The sequence below is a fragment of the Capsicum annuum genome, unplaced genomic scaffold (assembly GCF_002878395.1).
Source record: "Capsicum annuum cultivar UCD-10X-F1 unplaced genomic scaffold, UCD10Xv1.1 ctg82511, whole genome shotgun sequence".
Taxonomy (NCBI): domain Eukaryota; kingdom Viridiplantae; phylum Streptophyta; class Magnoliopsida; order Solanales; family Solanaceae; genus Capsicum; species Capsicum annuum.
Genome location: NW_025893312.1, coordinates 54,876 through 66,820, shown reverse-complemented (window position 1 = coordinate 66,820; position 11,945 = coordinate 54,876). Strand labels below are relative to the sequence as shown.

The 11,945-nt window shown below is 38.5% G+C and overlaps 1 pseudogene; it reads left to right on the top strand.

Annotated features, from left to right (window-relative positions):
• The first annotated feature begins 338 nt into the window (after positions 1–338).
• LOC107856261 lies at positions 339–1,655 on the top strand (annotated as a pseudogene).
• Positions 1,656–11,945: the final 10,290 nt, after the last annotated feature.

The following is an 11,945-nucleotide window of genomic DNA, read 5'->3' as shown; positions in this document are numbered from 1 at the left end:
TACCCCTGAACCCAATTTTAGCATATTTTTGTCACCATTTTAGCTGACATAACATCTTTGACGTGGACCCTATTTTTATGTAATAAAGGTGTCATGGCAGAACAAAAGAGTGAGTACACTAAAATTGAGTTCGGATAATTCGTGTGAAGTTGGAGTGTGTTGTACCAACTTTTGCCATAGTTCGAAGGGAAACTGGATGCTTATCTCTAAATTTTTTAAAAACTTACTCATTCAAATTTTTTAAATCAAATCTTCCTTTCATAACCCTAATCCCAAAAATTCACAAATTTCCCCCCTTTTTTCAATCAATTCACTACACTAACCAAACCCCAAACCCCCAAAACTCACAAATCATCCAAGAATCAGAAAAAATCTGCAAAATTCTACTCAAAAAACCCGATTTTTTGCAGAAAAGTATTGCTGAATCTTTAAATTCGTGTTCAGTAAATGTGAGTGCTTTATTAGTTAATGAAGTAGTAAAGTAGCTAAGCAATTCAGGGGTATTAGCTTTATCATTCTTCCGTTGGGCGGAGAAGGAGAAAGGATTCGTGTATAATGCAGAGAGTTATCATAGTTTGATCGAATCATTAGGGAAAATTAAGCAGTTTAAGATGGTTTGGATATTGATTGATGAGTTGAAGGCAAAGGGGTTATTGAGTAAAGAGGCATTTGTACTTGTATCGCGGAGATATGCATGCAGTAGGAAGGTTAAAGAAGCTATCGAGGCGTTTGAGAGCATTAGCAATGTGGCGAAAGCGCAAGAGTTTTTCGATAAGTGGAAAGGGAGGAGGTTTAAGGCGAGTGTTAAGGCGTATACGATATTTCCAGAAGGGTGGAGTGTGGAGAAGAATTTGTTGAGGTTGAATGAAGTTTATCGCGAGATGATATGTGATGGTATTGAGCCAGATGTTGTGAGTTATGGGATAATGATACACGTGTATTGTAAGGTTAAGAAGTATGATGAGGCGATTTAGATGTTTAGGGAGATGGAAAGGAAGAAGATTAAGGCGACGCCTCATGTGTATTGTACGTTGATAAATGGTTTAGGGTCGGAGAAAAGGTTGGTTGAGGCTTTGAAGTATTTCGAGTTGTATAAAGGGAGTGGTTTTGAGCTTGAGGTGTTCACGTATAACTCGATGTTGGGAGCTTATTGTTGGTCTATGCGGATGGATGATGCGTATAAGTTGGTCGATAAGATAAGGAGATGTAAGATTGGTCCAAATACGCGAACATATGATATCATACTTCACCATCTTATAAGGGGTAGAAGAACTAATGAAGCTTATTCGGTGTTTCAGAAAATGAGTGATGATCCTGGTTGTGAACCGACTATTAGCACATACGAGATAATGGTGAGGATGTTCTACAATGAGGACCAGATAGATATGGCGCTAAGGGTGTGGGATCAGATGAAAGCGAAGGGTGTTCTACCTGGAATGCATTCGTTTTCCACATTGATTAACAGCTTTTGTCGCGAGAATAGATTGGAAGATGCTTGCGGATACTTTCAAGAAATGCTCGATATGGGGATGAGACCTCCAGTTCCTATGTTTGATAATCTAAAATGCGCACTTCTTGATGAGGGAAAAGAGGAAACTGTTAAAGCTTTGTGGCGGAAAGTTGAGAAACTCAGGAAAAGTCCTTTAGTTGGATAATGTAGTAGTAATATTTCGCAATGGAAATTGTTGTATCGTCAGTGAGGATTCATATAGTCGACCCAACTTTGGTATCAGACTAAGCTGTATTGATTGTTTATGTTTCTTCTTGAATATTGTCATTCGACCCTCTTCTAAGTGCCTCAGTCTACAGCATCAACAAGAGATTGTTTCTAAAAGACCCTCAGGTCAAGGAAGCTACAACAGTAACCTATCCCGTTAAGTGTCTATCGAAAACAACCTCTCTCTACCTCACTTCTGAGAAAGCGGTACAGACTGTGTATGCGCTACCCTCCTCGGACCCCCACTTAATGAGAATATACTGGTTATGTAGTTGTTGTTTCTTGAACGCTTCAAAAGCATATACGCATTGTGTGTCGAATCCTTCAAAAATAACTCATTTTCATAGGATCCAACACGAATTTGATAATAATGGTACAAATTGCGTACACTCTACCCTCCTGAGACCCCACTTTGTGAGAATATATTGCGCATGTTGTTGCTTGATCGCTTCAAAAGTATAGGCGAATATATGTCGGATCCTTCAAAAATAACTCATTTTTGGAGGATCCAACACGAATTTGACAATTATGGTACAGACCGCGTACACTCTACCCTCCTCAGATTCCACTTTGTGAGAATATGCTAGTTATGTTGCTTTTGTCGCTTGAATGCTTCAAAAGCATAGGCATTGTGTGTTGAATCCTTCAAAAAGAACTCATTTTCTGAGGATCCAACCCGAATTTGACGACATTTTTTAAGAGTCCGAATAACATATCCGAATAACATAACATTGAATTACATACTTTATGAGTCAATTCCTCGTATTGTCACTCAACTTAGCAAAATGTCCCACTAAAGTCATTTATCTTTTTTTTTTATTCCAATAATATCATTCAAGTTTGTGCATTTTTCTTACAAACTAATAATTGTTAAAAGTGACTCAAAAAATAATCAAAATAGTCCATCAAGTTTGAAATTTGAATTTAAATAGTCCTTATTTTTTACATGAAATATTAATAGGCCTCCAACTATTTTTACTTTTGTACTTCTTAAATTAGTTTTTAATATATTTTATTTTATCAATAAGTGCATAGTATAATTAAAAAAGACACAAATCATAATATTAAAAACAAATTAAGAGAGCTGGAGAAGCGTCTATGGATAAAGCATTGTATTCATATATTTTATCAATAAGTACATAATATAATTAAAAAAGACACAACAACAACAACAACAACAACAAACCCAGTGTATTCCCACTTAGTGGGATCTGGGGGGGGTAAGATGTACGCAGTCCATACCTCTACCTCTGATGAAGTAGAAAGGCTGTTTCCGAAAGACCCCCGGCTCAAGTCACGAGATATCACACAAACACATAGTACAGCACAGAAGCAGATGACATAACATAGATACGGCACCCATAAGGAATATAAAACAGAGTAAAGCAGGAATGCAGGAATATACAGCAGAGGAAAGCACACATATTCGTAATAAACATGGAACACGGAACACGGAACATTGAATACGGAATCATAACAGGAATACACCCCCACCAATTTATTCCCTACACTAGCGACCCGAACTGGCCCTAATCCTCTGCCGTAATTCGCATCTTCCATACCTTCCTATCTAGGGTCATGTCCTCGGTGAGCTGTAACTGTTCCATGTCCCGCCTAATCACCTCACCCCAGTACTTCTTCGGTCTACCCCTACCCCGTCTAAAACCATCCAACGCTAGCCTCTCACACCTACGGACTGGGGCATCCGTGCCCCTCCTCTTCACGTGTCCGAACCATCTCAATCGTGCTTCCCGCATCTTACACTCCACTGAAGTCACACCAACCTTCTCCCGGATAGTCTCATTCCGAACTCTATCCCCTCGGGTCAGTCCACACATCCAGCGCAACATCCGCATTTCTGCCACCTTCATTCTTTGGATGTGGGAGTTCTTAACTGGCCAACACTCCGCTCCATACAGCAAGGCCGGACGGACTACCACCCTATAGAATTTGCCTTTAAGCTTGGGCGGCACCTTCTTATCACACAGCACCCCCGATGCGAGTTTCCACTTCATCCATCCCGCCCCAATACGGTGCGAGACATCCTCGTCAATCTCACCGTTACTCTGGATCACGGACCCGAGATACTTGAACTTATCCCTCTTCCCTACCTCCTGTGCTTCTAGCCTCACTACTACCTCATTCTCCCGCCTCACGTCATTAAACTTACATTCCACATACTCTGTCTTGGTTCTGCTCACCCTGAACCCTTTAGACTCCAGAGTTTGCCTCCACAACTCTAATTTGTCATTCACACCCCCTCGAGTCTCATCTATCAGGACTACATCGTCTGCAAAAAGCATACACCACGGCACCTCCCCTTGGATACGCCGCGTCAACACATCCATTACTAACGCAAACAAAAAGGGACTAAGAGTAGATCCCTGGTGCAATCCTGTCAGGACAGTGAAATGCTCTGAGTCTCCTCCCGCCGTCCTCACCTGGGTTTTCGCTCCCTCATACATATCCTTAATTACTCTGATATATGCCTGCGGTACTCCGCTCACCTCCAGGCATCTCCAAAGTACTTCCCTGGGGACTTTGTCGTACGCCTTTTCCAGGTCGATGAACACCATGTGCAGATCCTTCTTCCTCTCCCTATACTGCTCCACCAACCTCCGTACCAGGTGGATTGCCTCCGTCGTTGAGCGGCCGGGCATAAATCCGAACTGGTTTTCCGAGATAGACACTATCCGTCTCAGCCTCACCTCGACCACTCTCTCCCAGATCTTCATAGAGTGACTCAGTAACTTAATCCCCCTATAGTTATTGCAACACTGAATGTCCCCCTTATTCTTATAGAGGGGGATCATGGTACTCCACCTCCACGCCTCGGGCATCTTTGCCGTCCTGAACATTTCATTGAACAATGCAGTCAACCACCTTACACCAGCCTCTCCAACGAACTTCCAAAACTCCACCGGTATCTCATCCGGCCCCGTCGCCCTACCCCTTCGCATCCTGCGGACTGCCTGTCTAACCTCGTCTACCTTAAAACGTCTACAATAGCTAAAATCCCGACACTCCCCTGAGTGCTCCAGTTCCCCTAACACAATAGCTCTGTCCCCCTCGTCATTCAAGAGCCTATGAAAGTACGACTGCCATCTCTTCTTTATGTGGCCGTCCTCCACCAACACTCTACCGTCCTCCCCCTTAATGCACCTCACCTGATCGAGGTCACGACCCTTCCTCTCCCTAGCCTTAGCGAGTCGGAACAACTTTTTCTCCCCTCCTTTCCTCTGTAACCCTGCATACAAGCTCTCAAAAGCGGCCGTCTTAGCTGCCGTGACCGCTGACTTCGCCTCCTTCCTCGCTAGCTTGTACTCTTTCCTGTTTACCCGCTTCTCTTCTTCGTCCTTACTTTCCACCAACTTAGCATACGCTTCTTTCTTGGTCTCCACTTTCTTCCCCACCTCTTCATTCCACCACCAATCTCCCCGATGATGTCCGGCCCGGCCCCTAGAAACACCCAACACCTCCCTTGCATTCTCCCTGATGCACGTTGCCGCCCTGTCCCACATATTATCCACATCCCCCCTACACTCCCACACCCCCATTCCCGCCAACCTCTCCCCTATCTCCCACGCATTCACTGGCGTCAAACCGCCCCACTTAATTCTCGGTCTACACTCCTCACTCCTCCTTTTTCTATTCTTCTTTATACCCAAATCCATAACCAAGAGCCTATGTTGGGTCGAAAGATTCTCACTCGGGATGACTTTACAGTCTTTACACAACGCCCTATCCCCTTTCCTAAGCAACAAAAAGTCAATCTGGGTCCTGGCTATCGTGCTCCGAAAAGTGATCAGGTGCTCGTCCTTCTTCGGGAAGCCCGAGTTCACCACCACCAGCCCAAACGCCCTCGCAAACTCCAATAGGGTCGCCCCCTCTTCATTTCTCTCCCCAAAACCAAAACCACCATGCACATCCCCAAAGCCTCCCGGTAGCGCCCCGATGTGCCCGTTGAAATCCCCTGCTACCACAATCTTCTCCGAACTGGGCACGCCTCTCACCACGTCCTCCAAAGCCTCCCAGAACCACATCTTCTCCTCCCCCTCCGATCCCACATGCGGCGCATAGGCACTACACACGTTCAGGGTAAACCCCCGAATGACCAACTTAATAGTCATCAACCTATCGTTGATCCTCTTCACCTCCACTACCTGACCTCTAAGCTCTTCATCTACCAAGATGCCAACTCCATTCCTACGCCTGTCGCTCCCAGAGTACCACAGCTTGTAACCGTCCACATCCCTAGCCTTAGACCCTACCCACTTGGTCTCTTGGACACACGCAAGGTTGATCCTTCTCTTCCTAAGAATCTTCACCAGCTCTATGACTTCCCCTGAAGGGTCCCTATATTCCAAGACCCAACCCTCAGCCTACCGTCGCTATCCACGCGCCCCCCACTACCCCCCCCTCGGCCAAACCTTGGCCTCCCACCCACTCCCGCTCTCTCCCCATCTCCCGCCCCCGCCACAGCCCCACGCCCCAACCCCCTCGGACATGACCCTAACCACCCATTACCACCCACAGCCACAACTACACGAAAAAATAGGAAAATATAAGGATATACCCGGTGTCAATATCAAAGCAGCAGCTAGGAGATACAAGGCACACACACGTTCAAAGGACTACTCCCGAAGCAAAACTAAGAAGCGACCACAGCAACAGCAACAACAGACAACAAACAATGTTCACAAATCCCACGCAAGTCAATAGTAAAGCAGCAGCAAGTAATACAAGGCTCGCACAAATTCAAGGAAATATTCCAGCAACCAAACTATACTCAATTACTAGTATAATATGAAGAATGGAAGAATGCAGAATGAAGAATGAAATAAGCAAAGGTTAGAAGTCACCAGATTTCACTTGTAGACCAAGCCGGCAACCAAGCCCCGCTTCGACCTACTGCCGGAGGATCGCTACAGAGATGTATCCGCGGCTGCTGACGATGGAGCGGCGGTGCAGCTGAAGACCGAGCTTCGGCTGCTGCAATGTTGTAACGGCGCCGGAGGAAGGGGGGGGGGGGGGTCCGGACCGGGGAGGGGGGGGGGGGGGGGGGGGGGGGGAGGGGTACAGAGGGGGGAACCGGATCTCAGCGACGGAGGTCGGTGACCGGCGGTCAGTCCCGGCGGTCGGCGTCGGTGACCGGCGGTCGGCGACAGCGACAAGGCCGGAAACCGAGGCGCAGGGGAGAGAGGGGGTACGGCGGTGACCGGTGGTAGGGTTGGCGCCGTAGATCGGCGACGGCGATGGAGCCAGATATCGGCGCCGGCGCCAAAGCCGTGGACCGGCGACGGCGACGAAGCCGGAGACCGGCGACGGCGACGAAGCCGGAGACCGGCGACGGCGGTCGAGGCCGGGGACCGGTGGTTGGGTCGGCTCGGCACCGACGGTCGGCGTCGGCGCCGAAGGTCGTGGACCGAGAGAGAGTCTAGTGAGAGAGAGATCTGTTAGAGAGAGAGATCTGTTAGAGAGAGAGATCTAGTGAGAGAGAGATAAGATCTGATAATAATTAAAAAAAGACACAAATCATAATATTTTAACGAATTAAAAAGACAAAGAATGTCATATTAGAGTTTAAAATAAGTAGTTATATTTTAAATGAAATAAATAAGAAGTACATTTATTTTCCAAATTGGTAAATGTATTCAGTTTTTACAGCCAATTTGATGAGGCGATATTATAATTTTCTTTGAAATAATATCACAAGATTGATAAAAATAATATTGAAACCTTAAAACATTTTGAAGTTACAAAATGGTTATACAGAATCACCTAATTTTATTTGATAGTGAATAATTGATGTTATTATCATGGTATCCGTTAATATTCATTATTTTTTTTTGTCCTATTCTCAATAAGTAGTATGTTTGTCCTTTTTTTCGTTTTAGTCCATTTCAAACATAAGTTTTTTTCTAGACAATTTCTTAATTTTAGCTTTTCACTCCATAAGATTGATCTAAATTTAATTTAATCCCACGAGATTTAAAAATATCCCTATTTTTTTTTAAACTTTATAAATTAAAATGGAGGAACTAATAATTATCCAAAATAGTAGCATTTTGGTCCCTCAAGGGCAGAGCTAGAGCTTCTGTTAAGAGTTCGATCGGTTGAATCAGTAGTTTTGATCTAAATCCTATATATGTTCATCTTAAGACATTAATTACAATTAATAGTAATAGTTTATCAAAATTACATGTCATAACAAAAGTAGCAATATTTTGCCCTTTGTTGAAAAGCGCGTGACTTGTACCCATAATATTACCTTACCCTTTTTTCACACTACTTTACCAATATCACGCTACTTTACCAATTTCAGTTTCCTTCACTCTTCTTTTTTTTTTTTTTTCCAAATACTGTATTTTTCTCTCAAATTCTTGATAAACATTGTCTCCATCTGTTAAGTTAAGTAGATTTTGCAGTTAATGCATGTTATATTTTTCATAATCTCTTTTATGTAATTTATTGTCGCAATTTTTTTTTCAACTTATTCCGCATTTTGATTTTTTGGAGATTTTTTCTCTCAAAATTGTGATAAACAAAATTTCCCATCAAATAAAATAAGTTAATTTTACAGTTATTGAAAGTTATATTTTTCATATACTTCATACATTCAAGTTTTATCATCTTTTTTTCTTCAAATTTCTTCTGCGTTTTTGGCTTTGGGTTTTTTTTTTTTGTGTTGAAATTTCTGGAGCTCTGATATAATGGCAGATGACAAGGTAGTAGTTCAATTAGAGGTATTCTAACGGTGAATTTTGTTTTCGATGAACTACCCTCTTTCAGTCTTGATTTAACACAAGATAAAGATGTTAACTTAATATCTACTAATATTCAGTCGAAGAAAGGTATTAGCATAGAAGAGGTGAGATCAAAGCAGCGTAACAATTCAGAGAAGATTGCAAAAATCATGAAACTGAAAGAATTGACAAAATAATCATCTCCAAAACCCATAAAAGTTCAATAATCGATGAAAAAGAGAAAGTCAGTCGAAAAAGAATAAGCTAGTAAAATATCTAGTCCCGTTTCATCTGATTATGAATCCGAAGAAGAGAAATTGAAGGAGGTAATTTTTTATGTATTTGTATTTTTATTGTTTTGGAACTGTATGTCCATATATATATTTTATATATACATTTTGATAAACTATCTGCTTATGTGAGAGTTACTGTTAAGATATGAAATTATAGTTGATAATGTGTAGATATGTATTTGTTACTTTCAAGATATGTATTTTGTATTTTAAAAATGTATGTAATGTAGTTGTTATGGATTAGATATATATTTTGTATTTGTTAGTGCTAAGATTTGTATTTTATGTTCATTTGTATTTGTTATTCATGAGATGATGAACGTGATATGTATTTTAATATATGATAACTTAATTTTGGAACAGTGATGTATTCATAAAATACATATGCGAAATTTATGTATATATGTTGTAATGTAACTTTAAGATGTATTTTGTAAATATATATGTGACACTATTTCGTCCTATAATTATATATTTTTTGATATGTAGGTATTGCGTGATCAAATATACATGGCAAGAGTATTGCCCAAATTTGCACCACATATAAAATATCATACGCTCAACGACATTGATGATCATATAAGATAGTGGTATGGTCCTGGCTGAAATTGAAAAGCTACCTAAGGTTATACCTTTATGTCTCATGGAATGTAAATTCTACGAAAATAAGAATATTGATATTGATAATCATCCGAATTACAAACTCAATGATAAGATGGATCTATTTGATGTTTCTTTTGTGGATGATTTGCCTCAACAATCAAGTGACAGCTTGTAAGTACTGATATTTAAGTACTTGTATATATGTATATATGTATATAGTCATGTTACAACCGATACTTACTTATTGATAAATATATTTGCTGGGAATTGGTTTATATATGGTGACATATGCTGAGTGTCTTACTTTTGGTGAAGGTGTTCCATATGTTGATTTTGACTCTTGGCACAAGATATGCTTCAATTTTGTGGGACTATGGTTTGAGAAAAGAAGAAGAGAAGACACAAAGTGATGATGAAGCACCAATGAGTCATCCTAGAAAAATTGGGATAACAGAAGACACTGAAGTGCATGAAATTTGATGTTTATTTTAAATTTGCTGTATTTGACAACAGTTAACTTTAGGTGGAAAAAAATTTAGTTGAACATTTCTTAAGTTTGATATGTTACTTTAATGTTGAAAATTGATATGTTAATGTTTCTTTTTCTCTTATATTTAAATTATTGATGTTCAATCTTCTAAAATAATTTTTTTTTGTGTGGTTAGTTTATGGAACTGTTAGCCATATGTCATTATGAATATTTATTTTTCAATTTTTGCATATGTATTTTTCAGTTATACATATAGATCTATGAATAATACATATGGATTTGTCCAGATTTGCATATTTATTTAAACTCCAATATTTTCATGGTTAGTTAATGTAAATGTTAGTAATTGTCTTTATAAACTTTTCTTCTATCCAGTTTTGCATATGTATTTTTTTTTAATGGAGATGTATTTTCCAATTCTGACTATACACACATATGTATTTTTATAGATTTGCACATATATTTTTGAACTATACATAGTTATTGTATTCTTATGCAGAAGTCCATATAAATTTATGAGTCATATGTATTTATGAATAATACGCATCTTCATTCCAGTGTACATATATATTTTTAATAACACATACTTATTTTTTACAAGTCTGAAAGTATATTTTTCCTAGTATGCATTTGTAATTTTGAAAAATACATATTTATGATTAATACATATGTTCATTCCAGTTTGTATTTGTATTTATGTCTAAAGCAAATATATTTTTCCCTAAATACGTCTCTCTCTCTCTCTATATATATATATATATATAAATATAAATATATATATATATATATATAAATATATATATATATATATATATATATATATAAATTAATCAAACTCTGTAAAAAAATTACAACGTTTGAACTATAACAACTTAACAAGTTCAAAATTTAGAATGACACAATTCTTAATGATAAAATTCAGTAATTGTATTTTGAATAAAAATATCATCCAACTTATCATTTGTTGTATTTCCTACATGAACGCCTAATGTGAACTTTAAACCCACATGAACTACAACAATTTTTATTTTTCTTTTCGAACATATCTCTTTCCGATTTACCACGAACAATGCATCATGTGACTTTCTAATTTTTCTTTCACCTTATCCCATAGACGCCACATACATACATAATGTAGTACATTATTGTACACATCAGCAACAACTTCTATGATTCTTGCATTACGATCGGAAACTAGGCACATATGTTTTCTTTCACCATATGCTTCCTTCAAATTCTCAAAGAACCAAGTCAAAGATGCATCATTTTCAGATTCTAGTACACCATATGCCAAAGGAAATATATGTCCTGCATATTGAAAAATGCATATAATAATACATGATTTTTACACATGAAATACTGCATATGTATATTATAAATATATACAGCTGGAAACATATGAAACTACCAGTAAACACATAAACATACTGCATATGTATATTATAAATATATACAGCTAGAAACATATGAAATTGCTAGTGAACATATAAACATACTGCATATGTATATTATAAATACATACAGCTGAAAATATATGAAACTGCCAGTGAACACATAAACGTACTGCATATGTATATTATAAATACATATAGCTGGAAACATATGTAATCTTCATAATGTTCTTTATATATCCACCTACAAGAGTGTTTAACAAGAACAGGTATGCTTCTAATAGTCAATCTCCAGAACACAAAAAATAGTAAAAATAAAATTAAATATCAAATACATACTATATACAACAACTAATTCGTATATACAAAACTGCTAAATGAATTCCAATGAAAAGAAATCTTTTATTCGAATACTAGTTATCATCGACTAACATTAAAATTTAACGTATAACAATTGTATCTCAATTTTCACATTACATAACAATACAGATAACTTTGAATTTTAAAAAAACAATTTCGATAATTTTTTTTTTTTTGAGAAATGATAAAATTCAGTTACGATTTCAAATTTTTGAATTCCGCAACTGTTATGCAATTTTTTTTACAAATTTTTTAGTAATTTTTGCGATTTTATTTTATGAAAAACATAAATAGAATCAAGTTTGTTTAAATCTCAAATATATACTATATACAACAACTAATTCA